The sequence below is a fragment of the Diadema antillarum genome, unplaced genomic scaffold (genome assembly GCF_040938485.1).
Source record: "Diadema antillarum isolate AM-2024a unplaced genomic scaffold, OU_Dant_1.0 scf00000020, whole genome shotgun sequence".
NCBI lineage: Eukaryota > Metazoa > Echinodermata > Echinoidea > Diadematoida > Diadematidae > Diadema > Diadema antillarum.
The window spans coordinates 3,528,544-3,551,381 of record NW_027270909.1 but is presented as its reverse complement, the minus strand read 5'-3'; the positions used below and the strand labels follow the sequence as shown (position 1 = coordinate 3,551,381).

General features: G+C 39.7%; 1 protein-coding gene across 1 annotated transcript in view; it reads left to right on the top strand.

Moving 5' to 3' along the window:
- Positions 1-751: 751 nt before the first annotated feature.
- The window catches only part of LOC139729053 (acyl-protein thioesterase 1-like), a 35,463-nt gene continuing 13,376 nt past the window's right edge, over positions 752-22,838 (top strand). Inside the window, exon 1 of the mRNA XM_071639983.1 lies at positions 752-816. The gene's annotated coding sequence lies outside the window, so the exon portion shown is untranslated. The remainder of the gene's footprint in view (positions 817-22,838) is intronic.

Below are 22,838 nucleotides of genomic sequence, written 5' to 3'. Positions count from 1 at the left end.
GACTACAGTGTACGAGTATGACAGGCCTGGCCACTCGCTGGCTCGGGCGGTATACGTATACAGCGGCCTACTGTACTAGTATCCGTGGTCGCCGCTGCGCTATAGGTAAGGTACACGTACGCGCACGCTAGCGTTGTGCAAATTATGACCCGCGCCGGAAGTGCCCTTGCTACCAAGTGCACTAAATCTTGAAGGAAAAGCCACATCCGGGTACTTTTTACGTCATTGGCGATAGCGAGAATTGGTTAAATAAACTTGAACTTGAACTTGAACTATTATTAGACCCCTATAGAAAATGAAAAAGGCAATGACAAGGGAAACCATTCATTGTATAGTCCAACATTTCCGGAATGAATCACTGATTTTATTTTCTTAGGGTTAAGTCCAATCAAATGTTTGCTTTCACCACACATGATGTTAATGATTATTGTAAAAATAGAAAATAAAATAAAAACTAACTGACGCGCCTAAACCGAGTTTTTTTATTTTGTAGGTACAGCTACCTTATTATCTTCTCTTGTGTGTAGTGCTAGTATTCTTTTGTAGTTATTGTTGTTTTTGCTATCACAATAGTCAGTACCTCACTCTCTACGTGCATAGCGCATGTCATGATCGAGGACCTCCCCATTTGGCCTCTAGCAGCATATCATGCAGACTGCATGCACCACGTTATGTAGCTTTGCAGCAAAGAGCGTACAAACTTGCCCGCACAGCTCCCATCATAGCAGCTAGCAGCACACACAGCGATTGCCACTGTGTGTTGGAAGTGCAAAGCAGAGGGAGAGAACACAGCAAAAACGAGAGTTCTCCATTGAGGTAAGTACGAGTAATCATGAAGAGTGGAAGACGTTGGGTTACGTATATTCTGCACGTCGTTAATTGTGTGGATGGTGTGAAATGCTGGAGTAGAGTCTAACTATCAAATTTAGAACAACACTTGGCAATGAATTGTGCACTCAAAACTTGACCTGTGTCCTGTGTGATTTACATATTATCAGTCCGGGAAACCCGCTCATGAGGACCGCCCCCGCGTACGAGGATGGTCCCTCCTCATGAGGACCTCCCCCCGCCTCATGAGGCCCCCCGGGGAACGCCTCATGAGGCCCCCCATTCACTTCTTATTCATCTCACATCTGACGTATAAATTGTCGCAACTTTGCACGGTGATTTTTTGTTACACACACATGTCCACTATCCATGATGAAAAGAAGAAAAAATCCTGTCTGTTTTTTTTTTTTTTTTAAATCGAGTTTTAATCACCCGATGCAGAGCGCCCATCAAAACACGGGCGCCAGCGCGTTCGCACAATGCAAGACTGCCGCACCTAGCGGCCTGATCCGACTAAATATTTTCGATGCTTTTTTCTGCGGCTCTCACCTCTCCGCGCACGAATTAGCCTCGTGAAGCTGAAGTCTGACATCTTTTTACACAAATTCGTAACGAGAAAAATTAAATCAGTACTAAACCTGATCTTGTCCATATATTCCAAATTACTATTCCACACTGATAGAGTAGGTGGGTAGATGACATACTCCAGTTTGTTAGCAAAATAATCACTTTGTAGGTATGACGAGTTCACTTTCTTCGTCAATTCCGCCCACGATTCCGCCGCCCGCTTACCGTTTGGGCGCTTTCTCTGGAATCATCCCGCGACGCGACGTACGTCGCATCACATCACGCATCCAGCACATACCAGTCTGGTACTTAGTATGTGCTGGATGCGTGATGTGATGCGACGTACGTCGCGTCGCGGGATGATTCCAGAAAAAGCGCCCAAACGGCGGCATCGTGGGCGGAATTGACGAAGAAAGTGAACTCGTCATACCTACAAAGTGATTATTTTGCTAACAAACTGGAGTATGTCATCTACCCACCTACTCTATCAGTGTGGAATAGTAATTTGGAATATATGGACAAGATCAGGTTAGTACTGATTTAATTTTTCTCGTTACGAATTTGTGTAAAAAGATGTCAGACTTCAGCTTCACGAGGCTAATTCGTGCGCGGAGAGGTGAGAGCCGCAGAAAAAAGCATCGAAAATATTTAGTCGGATCAGGCCGCTAGGTGCGGCAGTCTTGCATTGTGCGAACGCGCTGGCGCCCGTGTTTTGATGGGCGCTCTGCATCGGGTGATTAAAACTCGATTTAAAAAAAAAAAAACAGACAGGATTTTTTCTTCTTTTCATCATGGATAGTGGACATGTGTGTGTAATGCACTTGTCAATGTAATGACGCACCCCACTACCCCCGGACATGGGTGCGTCATGGTCATTTTTTGACTGACCACACGGGGTTTTTGACGCACCCCCACAGTCACTTTTTGACGGACCACACGGGGTTTTTGACGAACACCACAGTCACTTTTTTGACGGACAACACGGGGTTTTTGACGAACACCTAGGTCACTTTTTTGACGGACATCCTCGGTACATTTGACGCACCCCCGTAAATACTGAAAGGATTTTTGCATACGCTTTATTCAAGCAATTTCATTTTCTTTCGGTTCGTAAACACAATTTGTCAAAGTTTCGGCAAGTTTCCCTTACCCTGGCCCTGTAAGCACCGTACCGTCATTCACCGTACATCACTCTGCTGCTACGATATTCCGAATGTTAATGTGCATGCATGCAATCCATAGTCACCTGGCCATACATATGACTTGTCTGCAGATGCGCTGTATATGCGCGGCCATTTCTAGTCCGGTTGAATGCAACACATGGACGATGTACGTTCGATGAGGAATAACGAGCACGCTGCTCACTTGCGAATTGCACAGCGTTAGCGAGCGAGTCGCGCACCACTAACACTCGACTTGCCTGCTACTGAGCAGAGCTGCAGGTACGCGCAGTACGCACCACGCAACGGTATACCAATACGGAATTCCGTATACGATCTTTGATTTTACTAGCGTTAGTACTGTGAGGTTGAAGTCGTTATATCGCTATAACAGTCCGTCTGGCTTGAGATTGAGTATGCGTGATTTCATGAGTTTGTTGGAAAGAAAATGTGAGGAGAAAGGGTGGCTTTTAAATCATTTGCTTGCCAGATTCGGGCAAGCATTTTTCCCTCTTAGGCCTACTCCAAAACGCTTCCCGACTTTGATTTTCACTTGCCGCGGGACAGCGCTCACTGTAAATTCACTCGCGGTACGTACGTGTATCCGGTACTGGTAGCGTGCAAAAATGCGTGCAGTTTTCCACAGCCAAGTGCATACCATGACGCACCCCTCGGTTCAGAATAATGCGTGTTATTTTCCATAGCCAAGTGACGTACCATGACGCACCCCTCGGTCAAAAATTTGACGACAATGATGGGATTTTGACGCACCTCTCGGTCAAAAATTTGACGGACATAGCTGGTAAAATGACGCACACCTGGGTCACAAATTTGACGGACCAAACGAGGAAATGACGCACCCATGTCCGGGGGTAGTGGGGTGAGTCATTACATTGACAAGTGCATAACAAAAAATCACCGTGCAAAGTTGCGACAATTTATACGTCAGATGTGAGATGAATAAGAAGTGAATGGGGGGCCTCATGAGGCGTTCCCCGGGGGGCCTCATGAGGCGGGGGGAGGTCCTCATGAGGAGGGACCATCCTCGTACGCGGGGGCGGTCCTCATGAGCGGGTTTCCCGGACTGATATTGTAGGCCTCGACCGCGACTTTGCTGATGATTGCGTTGCAACCACCATACATCCAGGGAGATGTGGGAAGAAATACTGGAAAATAGAGAACTCCCCACCTCCCTGAAGATAATATTATAGACTAAAGGCCGTGTCACACCAGCCTTGCGTGCGACTTGCAAAGAACAATTTTGACTACCCGGAGGTCCCCGTAGATATCCGCACATGACAGTACATGTACCTAGCATGTAGAATTCTATCTAAAAAGTAGTCGCCCGGAGGTGCGCACGCATTATTTTTTTACCCGCAACCGTGTTTAGGCCCTGTCACACCTTTCCGGGCAAGCTACTCGGGCTTGTTACGTGTAGGGATTTTCTAGCATACCGGACATTCCTGAGGGCGGAAAAGGATTTGTGCGAGTCAGCGCATGTGTCTTACTTGCTGGACGCGTTATACTTGCGAGTATACTGTGTGACCTTTGTACCAGTCGCGTGGGGGCTGACAACTTAGTGAAGGAATTCCTCTAATGGAATGGCTGAAATCTCACAGAATTTCATTATCTTGGCTGCATACGGGACTGCGAAGTACCTGCGTGGGAATTGCCTGGGAAGTACTGCCGCTAAGGGTCTCCTACTGGCGTTCTGCGTGGACCTCTACGGGCATTCCCGTGACTCACCCGGAAAAAGTTTTGGTCATGCTCAAAACTTGGCTGCGATTAAATCGGACTTGCGTGAGCACCTCCGGGCAACTACGCGCTAGATACTGTCAGGTGCGGACCAACTGCGGAGAGCTCCTTGGAGTAAATTTGTTTCCCCGAAGTCAAGCCGCAGAAGTTCCCCCGTACGGTATGACAAGGCATGAATGAAAATATCAAACATTCTTGTTAGCCCGCTGAAAATCTTCTACGTGCTGGAAACTACCTCCTCGCCACAAGCCCGCGTTATTGTGTGACACGGCCTTTACGGAGTAACGTTAGTGATACTGAGTGATAGTGATACATTCTAACAATAATGTGTAGAATTCTAAGTCTTAACAGTTACACTCTTAGGCCCTACTGTAAGCATGGTAAGTTTAAAAAGGGACATGTCTGTACAGTATGGTAGCCCTACTAGATCTACATATCGACCACCTTCTTTTAAACCGACTGCGTATAATTCGCGCACTGAACACTTAACTGCTAGTACGCACTTCTCTGCGCGCAAAGCACATTCATAAAAATGGATTTGTTTTGAATGCAGATGAGGATGGTATGGGAAAACGCGATAATTCACTGTTCATTAATGGTTTTAATCAAGGACAAAATTTCGAATGAATATTTTCACCGAATTGTAATGACAACACAATGTAATGTCTATGGAAGTTTCTAAAAAGCTTCGTAGACGTTTTCTACAACACGGTGTTCAATACAACTCGGTAAAAGTCGGTTTGCGTGCATTGTCAATGCAAAAACAGCGGTCGATCCTAATAACGAGATTTACCGCGGGGAGCTGAAACGAGGCCACGCTAGTTCGTCGGCGATATTTTTGCACTGAAACTTCGAATCGAAAAGGGAACAACGGCATTTGATAGAGCTGGATTTTCTCAATCTCGTAGGTCAAGTTTTTTACATGAATTTCAGTGTTAAATATTCTTATCAAGCAAATAAACATTAGGTGGTCGATGAGTAGTAGGTCCAACCCTACTGGTTGAGGTGGGGATTCATGTTTTGAACATTCCTAGGTAAGATGATAATGAGAAACCTCTTATGAAATATGAAAGAGCATGTAATATTGAGAAGAATTCAACATTTATTTAATGAAAATTGGTTTTCAAATGGCTGAGATAGCCAAAAAAGTGATGATGATAAAAGGCGACAGGCCACGCCGAGTTTTATTACTACTAAGTACTAATACTATTACTAGATTAGATATCTATGTCAGGATATCTTTGTTTCACATTGTTTTTGGATATTTCAGATCAGCCATTTCAAAACGATTTTCATCAAATAAACTTTTGATAGGACCTACCCCTTTAATTGCATGCTCTTTGACATCTCGTAGAATGGTTACTGAATATCTCGCAAAACATTAACGTTAGGCCTATACATGTAGGCCTATAGGCTATAGTATTTTAACAATGTGTAAGCTAAATCCTCACCACGACCAGAACTGTACACACCCTTTAATACTGCAGTATTTGTAGAGTTTGGGCACTGATGGCGTATTCAGCCTACTGGAGTACACGTATTTGTATGTCTAGCCCCATGTACAATAATAAATGACTTCTCGTATCTGTATTTGTAGGCCCTAGACCTATTTAAACAGAAGTTTAATGGAATGTAAATTTATCTATTTTAATACCCAACATTCAACAATGCCAATGGCAATGGCGCTACATGTAGTGCAATGCGGGTGACTGTCAGATAAAACTTGTAAGCTCTCGAGCAAAAACAGGATCGAAAATCAGAGCTCAAGACGTCTCCAAAAGTAGATCGTTGTACCGTACAAGATCAGAGTTTGACTGACATTTAAAGAAACATACTTAGTGTTGTATCAGTCAGGGACCGGAAACCCGCTCATGAGGGGGGCTCATGCTCATATGGACATAAGGACCCCTCCCTCATGAGCACCTGGCCATGCTCATATCATGACTGACGCCCTCGCTTGGACCGAGATACTCGTGAGGCATCCTCTTCACTTTGCATCCATCTCACATCTGACGTTTTGTCGCAAGTTTTTTTTTTTGTTTTGTTTATTTGTTGTTGTTGTTTTACACTCACATGTCCACTCTCCATAGACCTCTACACTAGTTCCATGATGAAAAAGAAGAAAAAAATTCTGTCTGCCCTTTTTGACAAAAAGTTCATTTTAATCAACCGATGTGCAGCGATCCACTGAAGTGCCAGCAGGTTTATTACAGGTAAGTAAATGCAGGGCTAACTCACCTATTGCTGATCGGCGTGATCTGACTCGAAATTTTCTGTGCTCTTTTCTGCGGCTGTCACCTCTGCATGCACGAATCCGCCCATGACACTGAAGTCTGACATCATTTTACAAATCTGTCTGTATGGTATCCGGTATTCATTAACCCTTTGTCGTTGAGGACAGACTGATTTTGCTGTGCACAACACGCATTTCCCATCTAGAGGCATTTGCCCGAGTATGTACTCGGGAGTCATACAATACAATACGATACAATCAGATCATTTATATAGCGCCCCTACACAGTCAATGACTGGTTTCACAGCACTTCACAACAAAATTCAGTCACAGATTAGCATTAAAAAGGGAAGTCTTAAGATTCTTCTTGAAGACATCAAGGGATGGGGAAATGCAGGCGAACCGAGGAAGATCATTCCACAATCGCGGTGCAGTCGTCACAAAAGAATTGTCCCCCGCTCTACATTTGTACATCCTCATCGTTGAGTCATCCTCAAGGGGTCAAGAGAAAAGAGAAAAATAAAATCGGGCAATTCTATTCTGCAAAAAAATGTTACTTTTCCTACATTGTATTTCATAAACCTGAAATAATTAAAAAAAAGAAATAACAATGAGCTACAGGGAGGGACAAATTCAGACAGCGCGCAAGCCATGTACATCTTCCTGTGCGTGCCACGAGCTCACTCTGAAAATCCCACAGCTTGCATGGCTTCCATTGCAGACAGCACATAAATGTTCTCCAGTGTGGCTGTTCCCTGTAGCATAATTTTTGGTTGGTAGAGAAAATGATACTGAACAACATGCTGTGCAACTGCTTTCACTTCCACTTAACCCTGTAGTCCCACCGGGTTTTTTGAGGGACTTGAAACCACCAGGAGGGGGGGGCCTTTTTGGACCCCCCTTCAGATCTAAGTCGTGGATCGTGCGATCCTCACGAAAATTTGCACTAAGGTAGAGGCCAATGTAATCTACAAGACTGTATAGTTAGATTTTTCAAATTTTAATTTAAATGTATTTTATATTAACTTATAAATGCTAATTTATGCAAAAATATTTTTTTTGCCTATAAATAAAAAAATAAAGCTCCAAGACTTCTAATTTTTGGTGAACATATTCTTGTCAATATCCTCAACAATAATATTCAAGCAAAAATTTGGCTTCATAATCATTTCTTAAGTATTTTATTGTTTATTGAATTTCTTATGTATAATTTCTTTTTTTTTAACTTAAATTTGTTTTTGTTTTTTTTTAGTCAAAATTTGCCGCAGAAACTTTTTAAAGCATAATCAGGCTAAAATGAATCATTATCAGCCGTTGAAAGTAAAAATATCTATTTTTCATCAGCTTTGTGCTCCAATTCATTTTTATATGAATTAATTGCAAAAACACAATTTACGTACACGTACATTGGATTTGTACACAAAATCATGTTTTTGAGCAATTTTTGGGTCGACAAATTTTTTTCAAAGGGGCGTGGCTTCAAACGGTATGCCCAGGAGTGACAAATTTGGTCTCAAAATTTGCGCGATACTTGAAAGAAAAAAGTCATAAAATGTTGTGGTGAGAGCATCACGCGTTGCGGAATAATCACGCAAAACGTTGAGGGGGGGGGGGGGCCCAAAATGCCGGTGGGAATAGGGTTAATAAATTCATTTGAAGGTGATTCATCACTATTGATATTGTTATGTGGCAAATGAACTGGAACCCCGTTTACAGTGCGGGGCTGGGCCGAGCCGCGACCGAGCCCACCCTCAATTGCGGGGCCGAGCCCCGCAATTTTGTCCGTTTACACTGCCGGGCTCGGCCGCGCTTTTAATTCAAACCTTTCAATATTTTGTCGTAGTGGTGCTCTGCTTGTAAACAAATGCAAATTGGTATAAAAGTCTGGTTTTCAGACCCTTTGCCAATTGAATTCCATCGCCGTTCGGGCAAAGGCCTGTGCCGAAGGAAAAATCCTTTGCAGGACAAAACCACCTTAAGCTACAGATTGTATACTTGTTTTCGACATTGAAGGGGTTAATATAGTGAATAGCGAAATAATACGGGCAGAGGGTTTGGAAGCCAGACTAAGATTGGCCGCGGCCGAGACCACCTCCAGAGCGTGGCCAAATGCGCGGCCAATTTTGGCCCCGCATTTGGCCTTTTGCGCGTTTACACTGAAATGAAGGCGGGCTCGGCCGCGGCCGAGCCTCGCACTGGAAACGGGGTTTTACACTCACAGTTTTGCATATAATATGACATATAAAGTAACAGTACCAGTCTAGTTATTTCTAGCATGTCATGTAGACTGTACTGTACAGAGTATTACGTTTCTTAAAAGTTGTGCAAAAAAGCAGAGACTTTCTAATTGATTGTGTAGGAATCAAATTGTAACAGTCCTTTTCAGGAGTATTTCAAATCATTATCAGATCAGATCTCTGATTACAAACAGTGTTAGATACGGATTATTTCTGCACTTTTATCATAAAAAATAACCTGATATCACAATCTAAGTACAGCTTGTACTAGGAACTGTGAAGTAGATTTTTCATTCCCTTATGGATGATATCCATGCTTTATACAATGAACTACCTCTAGGATATGATGTTCGTACGTGTACAGGTGTACAAAGTGTACATCCCCATGAAAGCATATCGCACTGCATATCTGTGAGTTTTCCCCATACATTTGTATCTTGCCATGTAATTCCAAAAATGCAGACATATACATAATGTATGTACAGCTTACTCTCAGAATCATTGAGATTCTTGAATATCCTGTTACTTTGATTATAAATAAAAAGGTCATTGTGTATAAATACGTACCTTATAGTATAAAATTTATTGTTTGATCTGTGGATGTGCATATACAATTGTATACAGTATGTACATATTGTACAAGTACAATGTTTTACATCAGTACACTGAACATTGTATGTCACAAATTGATATTGTAGAAACGTGGTAAGTTTATTAAGATGAATGAATGAAAAGGTCTGTAATAAGTCTATTATCTCCAGAATTGCAGGGTAGAATATGATTATGATTTCCAGCTTGGGCAAGCATTTTTCAACCACTGTCAAACAAACTTCCATGTACTGTTAAAATAAAACCACAGTTGCAATTCAAAGTTGTCAGGGTGTCATGATGCTTACAAAATTGTGTACGTACATGTACACGTGTATACATTGTAGTTCTCCATTATGATAGTCTTACAAAATTCTTACAAATCTGCAGTTACAGTATGAATGTTGTTGTTGAACAATGTTTTTTAGTCAAGCAAAACCTGTACGCAATTGTATTTCAAGGAGCTACTGTATAATACTCAAGAATTCGAATGTAGCGTACAGCTGATGCATGGACCCAACCACCAACGACCAAATGTTTCTACTTGTATGTGATCCATTGAATTATGAATTTAGTATTTACTGTACATTGTATGCCTGTCTACAAGTTGTACATTCAAACTCTGTCAATACCTGCACTACATGTATACCCTGTCTTCTTGTACACGTGTAATGCTTCTCAACACTTGTCCTGCCTTTGATCCATGTGCTCCTTTAGGTATATTATTAAAACATCTGCCTGTCAACTTTCTCACCCGTACTACATGTCTGTCCCACTGTGGATGCTGCATGTTATAATGCCATTCTTCTTCCTGACAGCTTTCTTGCGTGGAGGTTGCACCCCCCCCCCCATCATCACTGTATAGTCACATCACCAATACATCCATATTGTAATGTAAAATCTATGTTTTCCGCACTTTATAAAATTCTCATCTTTCTCTTCTCTTGCATTTATTTCTCTCCACAATACTCTGTCTATAATATTCTACGAGTCCATTTATTCTGTGTCCATTTTCTGTATTTTAAATATAAATTCAAATACATGATACATGTACAGAAATGACCTCACTGTGGACAGTAATCTACAGATTTGTACATATCTATACAGACATATTCCCCTCTTGCAATATGTACATTCCTCCTTGTCCTTTATTATATTCTGCCTCCCTATGCATGTATGGTGTGCACAGGGTGCTCCACGAGGGGTTTCAGCATGTTGCTGCAACATGCTCAAATTCGCGTGCAGCATCCTCAAACGCCAGCAACATGCCATGCACCATCCTCAAGAATTTGCAACAAGCTTGAAATATAAAATGTACGTATTCAAACATGTGAAAAACATGTGCAAAACATTTAAGAAACATCAAACTACCTGTTACTTAGATATTTGTGTGCAAAACATGAGAGAGAACATTGAGTCAGTGTAAACAGCACAAAGAGAGATTAGCTGTGAAATATTGCATACTAGTATGTGCTCATATATGTGCCCTCTACACAATTTCAGCAATATTCTCACATTCTGAGCTTGCGACATGCTCAAATTTTAGACCACCCTTTGTCCTTTATCATAAAATCTCTCTCCTCTCTGCATGCATAGGAGTTCAATTGTGTGTCTCTCACTTTTGTCTTCTCTATCTCTTCTCTTTATTTATAACTTTAGTCTCTTTGTCATCAGAATTGCAGTGCATTACATCATTCTCATTTCTTCTCACAGTATCTATCGCTAATGTACAATCTCTCACAATGTTTTTTTCATATTCTCTCTTTTTCCCTGCAGTCTGCTGTTGTATTTCATTTTATGATCATGTCATTCTATATATTTTATACAATCTTGTACATACATACAGCTGTAGTATCGTGCTTATTTCTGTAAAATGTCTGCAATCCAGCCTGCGGGCTGCAATGGACATTACTCAATAAAATACCCTTTCAATTCAATTCAAGTCTCTGTATTTTCTTATACATGTACATTAATATGACTCTCTTTGTATTTTCTATCTCATATTTATGTGTTTTCATTATTACTCTCTCTCTGTCTCTGTCTACATTGCACCTCTGTCTAATGCTCTTGTGTAATCTCTCCCCTGCATGTCAAGTTGGTTCTGTGTAATTTCCCTCTTCTAGCTTCTCCCCACACTTGCGGTCCCCTCGTAGCATGTTATTAAAGGCGACCTCATCAATCAAGATTGCGGGGAAGGGAGTGATTTGACTCTAAAGAAGGGATGGGTGCTCCGCTTAAGAGAGAACAGCTTGTGGCTATCGGGGCTTTGTAAACATGGTGCTTTATGGCTTATCAATCTCACGCGACTTGTGTCCACTCTACTAGTGTTTCCCATTTGGGTTGTGTACAGATGGGCAAATTGGGGAACGGTTTAGGATGAGCCATTGCTAGTCTGTGTGGGTGTTGTAAATTTGTGATGTACACTGAATTTTGCGTACAATGTTTGCTCATTTGTTCCCTTTATATAGTGTAAATGGACAATTTATATTAATGATTTGAAAACCCTTGAAATAATTCAAGGTACAATGCACACCAAATAGACATTTTCTTCAAATTGCAAAAACAGAATGAAGTTCTGAAATAACAGTTAAAAGTACACGTTGTAATGCAAATGTAACCCTGTATGGGATGTTTTATACCTGGGAAGTTAGTTTTCATTGCTCAGTCTTTCAAGAGGTGTCAGGAAGAATGATTTTTCATCATCAGTGGGATAGAATTACTGTTGTTGAAAGAGAAGAAATAGACTTGATAAAAAGAGCTTTAGAGTGTGATATTATCTTTGAATATTCCTTGTTTCATAGGAACAAAAAGCATACAATACAAAGTTGCAATTTAATTATGCCTGTAGTTTTTAAAACAATTTTTTGCAAATTTTTAATGTAGATTGTGTTTAATGAAAAGTGTAGGCAGCATTCATGTACAATGATAGTGATGTTTATCCACATACATGCACTTGTACAAGTAAAATAATTATTAAATTCATTGGACACATTTTTTTTCAATAAAATTCACAACAAAGTTTACTATTTGATCTCTTTGTAAATTTTTACATGTTGTATCAGTGGTTTTACTTGCTAATGATCTAAAGATGTTGCTAGGATTATGCACAACATTTTGAAAAGAAAATCTTATATTAAAGAAAAGAATGATGATACTACATTGTATGTACAAATATATCTAGATATTGATGTCATCTTTTCTTTGTTTTCTTTTTCCTCCCTCTGCTCTTGCTTTTATCTGTCGGTCTATCTTTCCATTTTGTCTCACTTAACTATACACACACACACTCACACACAAATGAACACACATGCACACACAGACCACAAATGCAAATTCAATATTCTGTAATACCTTGTAGTAAAAATTCATAATTCTCATGCACAATGCATAGTATATGCCCAGCACTGTGTGTAACTTGTATTAGTCATCAGCAGTAGATGTAGACATGTTATTAACACATGAATGGCCTGCCTAGGGATCAGTGCAGTTTGCTCTGTCCATAGAGTTACAGTGTGTGGATCATGGATGTCTCTGCTTTTGGCCCCAATATTTTGTCTTAAAGGTAGGGAATCCCATTTGCATGCCTTAAATGAAGAGTTGTATAAATACAGTGGTATGTTGAAGAGAGTATCATTTTAGAAACTCCCATAAAGTATTGAAAGTGGAAGGTAACATTTAGTACATTTTTTTTTTTTACCGTTAGATTTTGAATTGATTTTTTTTCGGGGCTCACCGTAAATTCCAGTACATTACTAGGCTACAATTGTACCTTTGCAGACCCATGCGCTGCATGTGTGTCCATCATGTATATTTTGTGAAGAAAGTTCATCAACACTTACAAACATTTCTATTATATACATTCTTGCCACACACTCTATATGTTATTAAATCAGCTCTTGTACTTTTCGATTTGTGTTTATAGATAACAAATACAGAAGACTGCAACAAAAAGGCTTAAGTGTGGCTGACACACAGAACTACTGAGTAGTTGAGTTTTGTGCATTATTCACATTTTAGATAACTGTTGACTTCCAAATTTCTAAGCAGTGGCCTAAGCAAGTCCCCTGAGATTCATCTTTAATGTTTTGCAGCATTTTGGGAGGTTTGTAAAAGGTATCCCCTACCTTTAACTATGATGTGCTTTCTATTACCGTAAAGTAGTATCAAGGATGGAGCCCTATGGTACTAATAAAATTCTTCGTAGAAAAGCACTCAGAGAATGCAGACCTCCATCAAGCAGCTAATTTTCACCCATGTTTAGATCCTGAAAATCAGTGGCTAATCCAGAGGGGTGCGCCCCTGGCTCGCGTCCCCTCTTTATTTTTTTGTTAAACAGAAGAATTTTGTAAAAATGGGGGAGGCGAGTGTGCCCCTCCCCCCCCCCCCTTTAATTTTGTACAGGCGCCTCCCCTTTACGGAATTCCTGGATCGGCCTCTGAGAATGGCCCAATTTACCAATGATAAAGAGTCCTTTCTGGTGTCTCTGACTTAGCTTCCTCCTGCGAATTGAGAGCGTGCAACTTGAATTCCCTTGTTCATTGGCCCTATTATATTCTAAAGAATATAAATGCTTGTCCCTCAAAAATTCAATGAATTTCCTGGATCAGTATGGTATTAAACCCAGATTACTGCCAAAATGTAATCATCTCTTCCTTATGTCATCATTTGTTTTTTTCTGTTCATAATGCATAACTTTTTGAGCTATTTTGCAAATGTCAGACAGACAGACAAACCAACAAGCCAGTGCTAGCAAAAACATTGTAACCCAGTTGGTTGTGGCAATGCAGAGAGCAATTCATTATCAGAGGAGATCTTTAATTTGATCAATGCATAATGTACCTTGTCTGGTGGACACATCATCGGAGGAGATATTTATTCATGCTCTCATTCTTGACCCAGTTATGAAATCGGTTAAACTGGTGCTGTGTACTGTATGTACGGTAGCCACAGTGGCAGGACCCGTGAAAGAGCAACGCTACCACACACACACACACTCACATACTCACACACACACACACACACACACACACACACACACACAAAGGCAAAAGGCTACCCCTTAATCATATAGTAGCTCTCTTAAGAATAATTTGTGGCCTTTGGATAATGCAGTTGTTGATGTGTAATTTTGAATCTATTGATAGAGGTTTTAAATGCAGCAGCTATAAAATTCATCATTCATAGAGACTACATGTCAAATTCCAGAATCAACTGAGCTCAGGTAAACTATGTGTAAACCTCTAAATACAAAACCAGCAAAGAAGTGACTTCACGATGCATTCCAATCTGTGAATAAAATACAGTATTTTAAAATTTCTTTAAAAGTATTTAAAGCTCTTCTCATGTAATGGCTTTTCAATATTAAAGTATGATCTCTTTTTTTTTTTTTTTTTTTTTTTGGTGTGTGTAAATCATGCCCACATTAATAATATTACATATACATACAGAAATGCTCTTAAATTATTTTGTATGTATTCTAGGGGAAAAAAGGAGGAATATCTTTATACCTGATTGTTTTATCCTTTTTGCATAAAAAACAGACATGTTGTATGGGATGAATTGTGTAAAAAGAAGCTTACCTACATGTACATGTACCTGAATCCAAATGCTAGCTTTTCTCCTACCAAGATTATAATGATATTATGTGTTTGCACAAGAAAAACAGGATTCTATCAGTTGTCAAATTCAGTGAGTTTTTTTTTTTCTTTTTTCCAAACATGAATTGGAGGTCACAAGCTTTGTGGGCTTTCATTTCCCTTGTGTCAGCAATTTATTCCTGACAGAAGGGGACTGCAATGAAATATGGATACATTGTATGCATTTTAGGCACATGATGCATTCAGCTGTGATGCAAAGCAATTTATCCTGATGGCTTTATTGACAGACATGAAGGCAGGTAGGCAGTTGTTTGTATGTAAATGTGATTTAACAGGGTATCGTAGTATCGTAGACCTACCGGCTACATAATCCTCATTGATTGTCTGTACAGTGTCAGTACACTATAATGAATCAGATACTGTATTAAATAAAAACATGATATATTCGCGGCACGAAATTCTCGCAAATTGGAGCTGACGGCCTTTTTCGTGGCATGAAATTTCAGCGATTTGCCACTGGCGTTCAATGCATAGTGTAGACAAGAAATTTCGCGTGCATTTTAATTTTTGCAAATCTTGGCGCTCGTGAAATTCGCGAAATTAAAATGCACGCAAACATTCCTCGATTTACAGTAGCCTGTTCTTCACAACTTTTCCCTCCCCTCCTCTCGGTACATCTCTCTATGTATATCCTCTCCCTCCCTCGCTCCATCCCCCCCCCCCCCTCCCCCTCTCCCTTTCTCTAAATTATGACTGCATTCAGCCTTCTATTTTTTTTTTTCATTCTCCTCTGTTTTCTCTCAGTCATGAATTCATTTTTGCTTTCTTTTCATTTTCACTCTTGATAAGTGCAGCAGAGTTAACAATACATGTAGCTTGCCAAGGACAACACTGCCATATAATCTATCATATTATTCCACTTTCTCCCTCTCTCTCTCTCTCTCTCTCTCTCTCTCTGCAATATTATATATGCCCAGCCATCTTCCCTTAGTGCTTACTCCTGGTGTGGAATTCAGTTATCTAGTATGTCTCTCTTGCAAGTTCCTTTTGTCTTAGCCTTGATGTTTGCTCTACATTAAGGATGTTGCAGAGACACGCTACAGGCAGACATAATAATAATGATAATAATAGTCAGTTCTTAGAAACGCATAATACCATAAGATGCGTGTACGTCTCTATGCGTGTACAAAATTAATGAAACAAAATCTATCACATATTTTTCTATTCAAACATGTAATCAACAATTGTCAAAAAGGTGAGTTTTTAACACAGATTTGAATTTATCAAATTCTGTAATGCATCTAACACTGAGAGGGAGATTATTCCATAATGAGGGTGCCATTTTTCCAAAAGACCTATCACCACATGTCTAAGATTTGACACTTATATTTCAGAGAGATTTTTTTGACTGCAATGAGATTCTACTCTGCTTAATACATTTGTACATGTGAGGCATCACTATCAGTGATGTTTCATAATCATTGAGTACAAGCATGTACACTGTATTTACCATACATGTACATGATTAAATTGGAGTTGTATTTTCCATCACTATACTCGATACAGAATTGATTCTTTAATAGTCACCTTGCTTTCTTCTTCACTGAAGTCTACCTTTAAGACTGCAGGTTAGAGGATGTGCCCTGTGTTTGTACCTGATTGTAAGCATGTGTGTCTGTGCATACGTACAGCGATATAGGATGCAAGTTTATGCGCACACATGAATCTGTTATAGCCTTAGCATATGGTCAAAGCCCTAGGGTGCTCTTTGTTTAGCATCCTCATTGGGGCATGCTGACTGGGTCCCAAGCTAAGGATTCAATCTGGGTCTGCATCACTGGTGACCATATCACACCGTATAAGAGTGTAGCTCCTACATGTAAACTGGCTCTGCAGAAACTGCAGAAACTTGTCATCCCCTTTAAGAATGTCATACATTCCATCGTGAATTTTCAACTCGATATTTAGTCTCCTGACTCGCAAGCATCCAGGGCAGCCACTGAAGTAGGTGAATGACAGTCACCATCACGTACTAAACTGCAGAAGTGTCCAAGTGATTTTACCTCCATTAGCCTGCTATTTATACAACACATGCACACACACAAATGGACAGGCAGACAAATGTCACATGTCTCCTCACAAATGTTTTACACTGCCTACAATGTATGCTTTCAATCTGCAACAAGTGCATTTAATATATCGTTTAATTGTATATGATCATGTTATTTTCATTTGTTATTTTTACATGTACATATTTGTACGATAACATTATAATACCCCCACCCACACACAGTGTTTATGGGGGTCTGTAAGAATCACTCTACAGTCGGTAAGTTGTCCGTTGCAAAATCTTATGGATCGAACTACTCCCTCATTTTTTAAATATTCTTTTTAAAAGCAATTACCAATAATAGTAATTCATTTCCCAATCTACAGATTTATGAGGATCTTGATGCTACCACTTTGATAGAGAATCTTGTGACATTCAGCAGTAAATTCTAAATCATGTGTCTCTTCTATTAAAGGAACAAATGATTGCTATTGAAGATTGTTCTGTAACTACCTTTTTCCTGTTTAACCAGACCAGTCCCTTTAAAGTAGGGTAACCAGTATGTGTTCCTTTAAGCCGCACGCAGCAAACAAGGCAGCAAAGCTCTGGTTGCTGCCAATTCACCATGGCATGTTGCCAACCAGCCATGCGGCAAGGCAAGGCGGGTGAAGAGGACGAGGCGTCCCCAAAATTTGATATTTCTCCGTCCTTCGTCCTCTCCTTGGTGTAGTACCCAAGAAATGGGGGGCCTCTGCGTGCTGAAACCATCGGATGCCTTCCATCTATAGACACACAATGTACACTACATGTACGTAGCTAGTTAAGTGGCTACCTTGCATTGCTGTGGACAATCAATTCTGTGCCCTTTAGAGAGTTATGATTATATTATCATACATTGGAGACAGTAGAAAGAAAGACGACAGCATGTAAGTGGCCATACATATAATGTAATTGAGAGTGACAGTTGGCAGCATATTATACACGGTGAATGCCCTCAAAGGTTCGTTGATGTACTGGTAGATAGTACACAGCTGTGGGTTGTGCAGTAAGAACAATATACATGTAATTCCTTTATCTGGTTGCATCTTGTATAGATTTTTGTTTTGTTTTGTTTCTTGTTAGTAGAGATTATTATTGTAGCCTGCCGAATGCATGATTTAAAGTAGTAGGCCATATTGTTGTTTTCTTAAACTTTATCACTAGAGTACAGCACCGACAAATACTGAGATCTCAACTGTTCTGGCCTTGCTATGCAAATTGTATTACAGGTTGATGGTTGTTTGTCTTGCTTGTTAATGTGTGATGTACATGTACTCTATTATCATCTTGTTTTCTTTTTATTCAGTAGTCTATCAGGACGAAATTGATTTCATCAAGGCTCGTATGTATTCTCCATGGTTACATGTAACCATGGAGAATATTTATAGACGCTTGCACAACTTACCGGCCAGGCTCCAGTAATTGAACGCAATTGCATAATGGAATTAACTTCAGGGGAAGAATAGCTCATATGCCCAGCTATAAACTGTCCCCTGAGTGCAATTAAATTTTTTACCATCAGTTTTAATGTTTGCATGGCTGATTTATCTCATTATTGTGAGGCGGTTCTAGTAGATGCCTTAATCAGCAGAATGCATCATCTGATCGCAATCAATTGTGAAAGTGGTACCTGGTACAATGCATCTTTTAGATCATAATATGTGGGTGTTTTTTTTCTGCATGAGACGAATGCATAGCATTCCTAATTTGAAATATTATTTGAGAAGAACTTTGTCATTCTGTACAGTGTATGCTCTGTGAAGCATACACTATGCACTATCAGGTCTGTGAACAACAAAGTTGTTGCATTAAATCGCTATGTCTCTGAGTGCTATTCTATTAAAGTGAAGGTGTACATAGTATACATTGTAATATGCATAACATGTACAGGGCTTTGTATCTTTATAAATGCAATGTATTACAAATTGAAACCCTGTGGAGTTTCATCATTATATTGGCTGTCATGTACAACTCTGTACACTGTACATTGTATACAATTGTACTTGAGTGAAGTAATAATGGTCTTCTTTATCCAGGTTAATTAGCCTCTTCATTGTTACCACTACACTGCTCTGCCCTGTCATTATTATTACCCTAGCGTTGTCAGGTACCCACTTATTATACACCCAAGTTGAGGGGACATGACAGGTAAAAACATCTTGTCCAAAGACATTACAGTACAAGCACTGAACGGGATTCAAATTTGGGTTCTCTGATTGAAAATCAAAAGTCCTACCCCCTGTTCAGACACGAGCCAGTTTATACCAAAGACGTACAAATTTGTACAGTGTACACTGTAGAAAGACTCATAGTATAGCCAACAGACGGTTCAGACGCTAATCTTCAACCGTTCTGGAAAACGTCGTATAGTCTTATGCGCAGTTCCCACTGCGCATGTTGTTATGGTCATGACGTCGCCGCTACTGAGAGGAGGAGGGTCACCCCTCGTGCGTGCTCACATAAAGCCCCGCCCACTTATACCGTTCTACGGTCGCCATACAATTGTACGTTCAGACGGCAGACGCAGTATACTACACTGGTTTGTACAACGTACAGTAGGCATGACGGAATGCTGATACGTTTATTTATACGACTTCTAGTTCAAAATGATGCTCTGATCGTCGTTTTGTTATGTACATCGTTTCGTTATACGTCGTTTCGTTAGTCAGCATTCAGACATGAATTTGTAATATATAGCTATACCGTTTGGTATAGGCCTACAGGTAGATAATGATAATAATAATAATTCAAAGACAAATTTGTATAGTGCAGCTACTATGTAAATATACTCTAGTGTGAGTCTGCTGCGCTGTAATGTAACAGAGCTCCTGTCACTGATTAGACACACAAAAAATCCAATGTACCATATCTGCTACACGATATGCCACAGTTCCTGCCCAAGTTTTGTTTCTGCTCTGAGTATGTTTGTACTGTACTGTACAGTACATCATCTCCTACGTCCTAGTGTGCATTTCTTTCTTTTGTGATTATAAATGCATGATATAACATGTGACCTCTCACCTGACCACAGTCATCAAATCTGGGAAAGTTTATACAAAAGGAGGTTATTTTAGACCATATTGAATGTAAGAATTATCAAAGTAAATTCAAAGGTTCATCTGATCTTCATCCTGTCCAAAGCAATGAAGAATATATATTCCAATTTTAAGCGTTAACTTTTGTAGGATATTTCATTCATTGACTTTAATGTTTGTGTTTTAAAGTCAAAATGTACACTGTATATTGAAGATTTACAGTAGGGTTAACAGGGTACCGTAAAAGTGGAAATTTTCGCGGTGTTGAAATGTTCACGCTTTTCGTGCAACCAGAAACTAGCGCGAAAATAAAGCACGCGAATATTTTTGCTTGCCATTATGTTCCTGTGCATGATGTCTTAAAATACTGCAGAATTAAAAACATGCGAAACTCTTCTTTTATACCCGGCCAAGCGCGAAAAATTAATTGCGTGAAAATATCCACTTTTACAGTACCTCGTAGATACAAACTGTGTTGATAGGCCTGTAGTTGGAATAGGCCTGTGAATTCTCTTCACCTCTCTTGAAATTAAACATTTTAATTACCATTGGCCCTTTTAGTCCACATGCATTGTACACGATTTTGTACATGTCATCATTTGGTGTTCTATATTTATTGCAGACTCTCAGAAGCATACAGTAGATTCCTCAAGTACTCTAGATTCCTAAGAGGGGTACATTTGATATCTTAATACTGCTGTTTTCCCTGACATTTCTTCTTATCTTATGAAAGTCATGAGTCAAACTATTGTTTGCAGCTACATTATACAGGTAGCCACGACATTTTTCTTTTCTTTTCTGCAAATAAAAAATGGAAGAAAAAAAAAAAAAGAAGACTGCTATACACTAAACTTCACCTCGCTTTTTAAAATAGAATGTTTCTTTTCAAGTCTGTTTAGCCTTCTTTGTGATGTCTCTCTGCCATGATTGGTTAAATTTGTTTTCTTTTACTGAAAAGAATGCTTTGTCACCCTTACCATCTGCTATCCTTGTTTGTCAAACCCTCTTTTTTTTTATTTACGTACGCTATGTACTCTTGCTATATTTTCCATTTGCCATGGCCATATTTTAGGGTACTGACTTACATTACACTTGATTCAACATATTTTAAACCCTTACATTTTGTTACATGATACACATTGCTCTCTACCGATATACATTAAGTCTTCTGACTGCTAATAGGCAGTTACATGCAGACCATGGCAGTGATGACTCCATTCTGTAGAACCGGAGTATTATGGCCATTTTCAAAGCCTCAATACAGACAACAGAGCATGCTTGTTTGACTTTTATTAAAGAGTGAGTTTTTTTTTTCTCTCTCTCTTGAGGCAGGTTCATAGCATTTTTGAGCCACACCCGGTGTAACCTATTCATCGCAAACTCTCCCTTGGATTCAGAATTCTAAGCCTCGAATTGATGGTTTGCTCTTCATTCGATAAGGGAAGGGATGTTATTCATTGCTGTTGTTGTTTTTTCCCCAATACAAATGTACATATTTTTTCCCACAAATTCCAAGCCAAGAATAATCGTGTACATTGATATAGTCTGGTTTCTAGTCCACTTTGCCAACTGTGGTCCCTTCAGCAAAATATGCCCTTCACAGCAACAAAGTCCCTGCCTTTGTAAATGACCCATCCAGCTGAATCTGCTACTTTTTTTTTTTTTTTTTTTTTTTTTTTTTGTCGTAAAAGGGTGTTAATATTCTGGGAATCAAAAATGCATGGAGATACTGTACTGTAGTCTGGAAGCCAGACTAACAGTGATACAACTCTTCACAAGTATGCTACATACACGTAATACAAGCCCAGAGACTACATTTGACTTCATCTCCTGGTATTAACCAGAGTGAGCATTTGGGTCTTAGTATCTAATACATCTGTGGGCAGACATGGAATAACATGTTATGTGTTCATCTTTCTTGTATTACTGGATATCTCTTGATGAATTTGTAAGTATTACAGATGTACATGTCAATGCCTGTTTTATAAAAGTTTTGCTCTAATTACCAACCAGTAGATCTGTATGCTTTGTGTAATTCTGTGCTACCATATTTTCCATCAATGTGTCATTGGACCATGTACACAGGTGTATCCAGTGCGAAACCACTTTCTTTTGGACCCTGTAAAGCTGATACCCCTTTCATAAACTCAATTACGCAGATACTGTAAGTTACCTGGTACCTGCATTATTTTGGTCACAAAATCGAAGCAAGACCAGAGCCATACGATTGTATAAATTGTGCAATTTTGATGTACCACTATTATCAACATTACAGCATCATGACCTGACTAAGAGTTTGTGAATGCAATTCAGAATGATGGGCACTATTTCCAAGGTGCAGTCAAAGGGTCATCCTTTTTACGCAAGCATCATCAGAAGGGGCGTGTGCAGAATACTATGATGATGATTATCTGTCTTTTCTAGGCCTTTTTTTTAAATGAGGGCTTGTAAAAAAAAAATGATACTAGTGCATTATATTCAGAGTTCATGAACATGACTCTTATTGAACTGTTTGCATTACTCCGATAGTGATAATTTGTGTAACATGCATTCGTGAAAGGTGTACAATAGTATGATTTAGAGTTGTAGTATGGTACGTAATGAACTTGTAAATTCGTAGCCATTGTGTGGTGACACTCATAAATCACGCAGTTGAAGCTGCGTTTACACCATGTTCCCGACAACCACGGCAGTCCTGTTTCAGGCAACCATGGAAAAAATGCTATGGATGTGAAACGGCGCAGTGAGT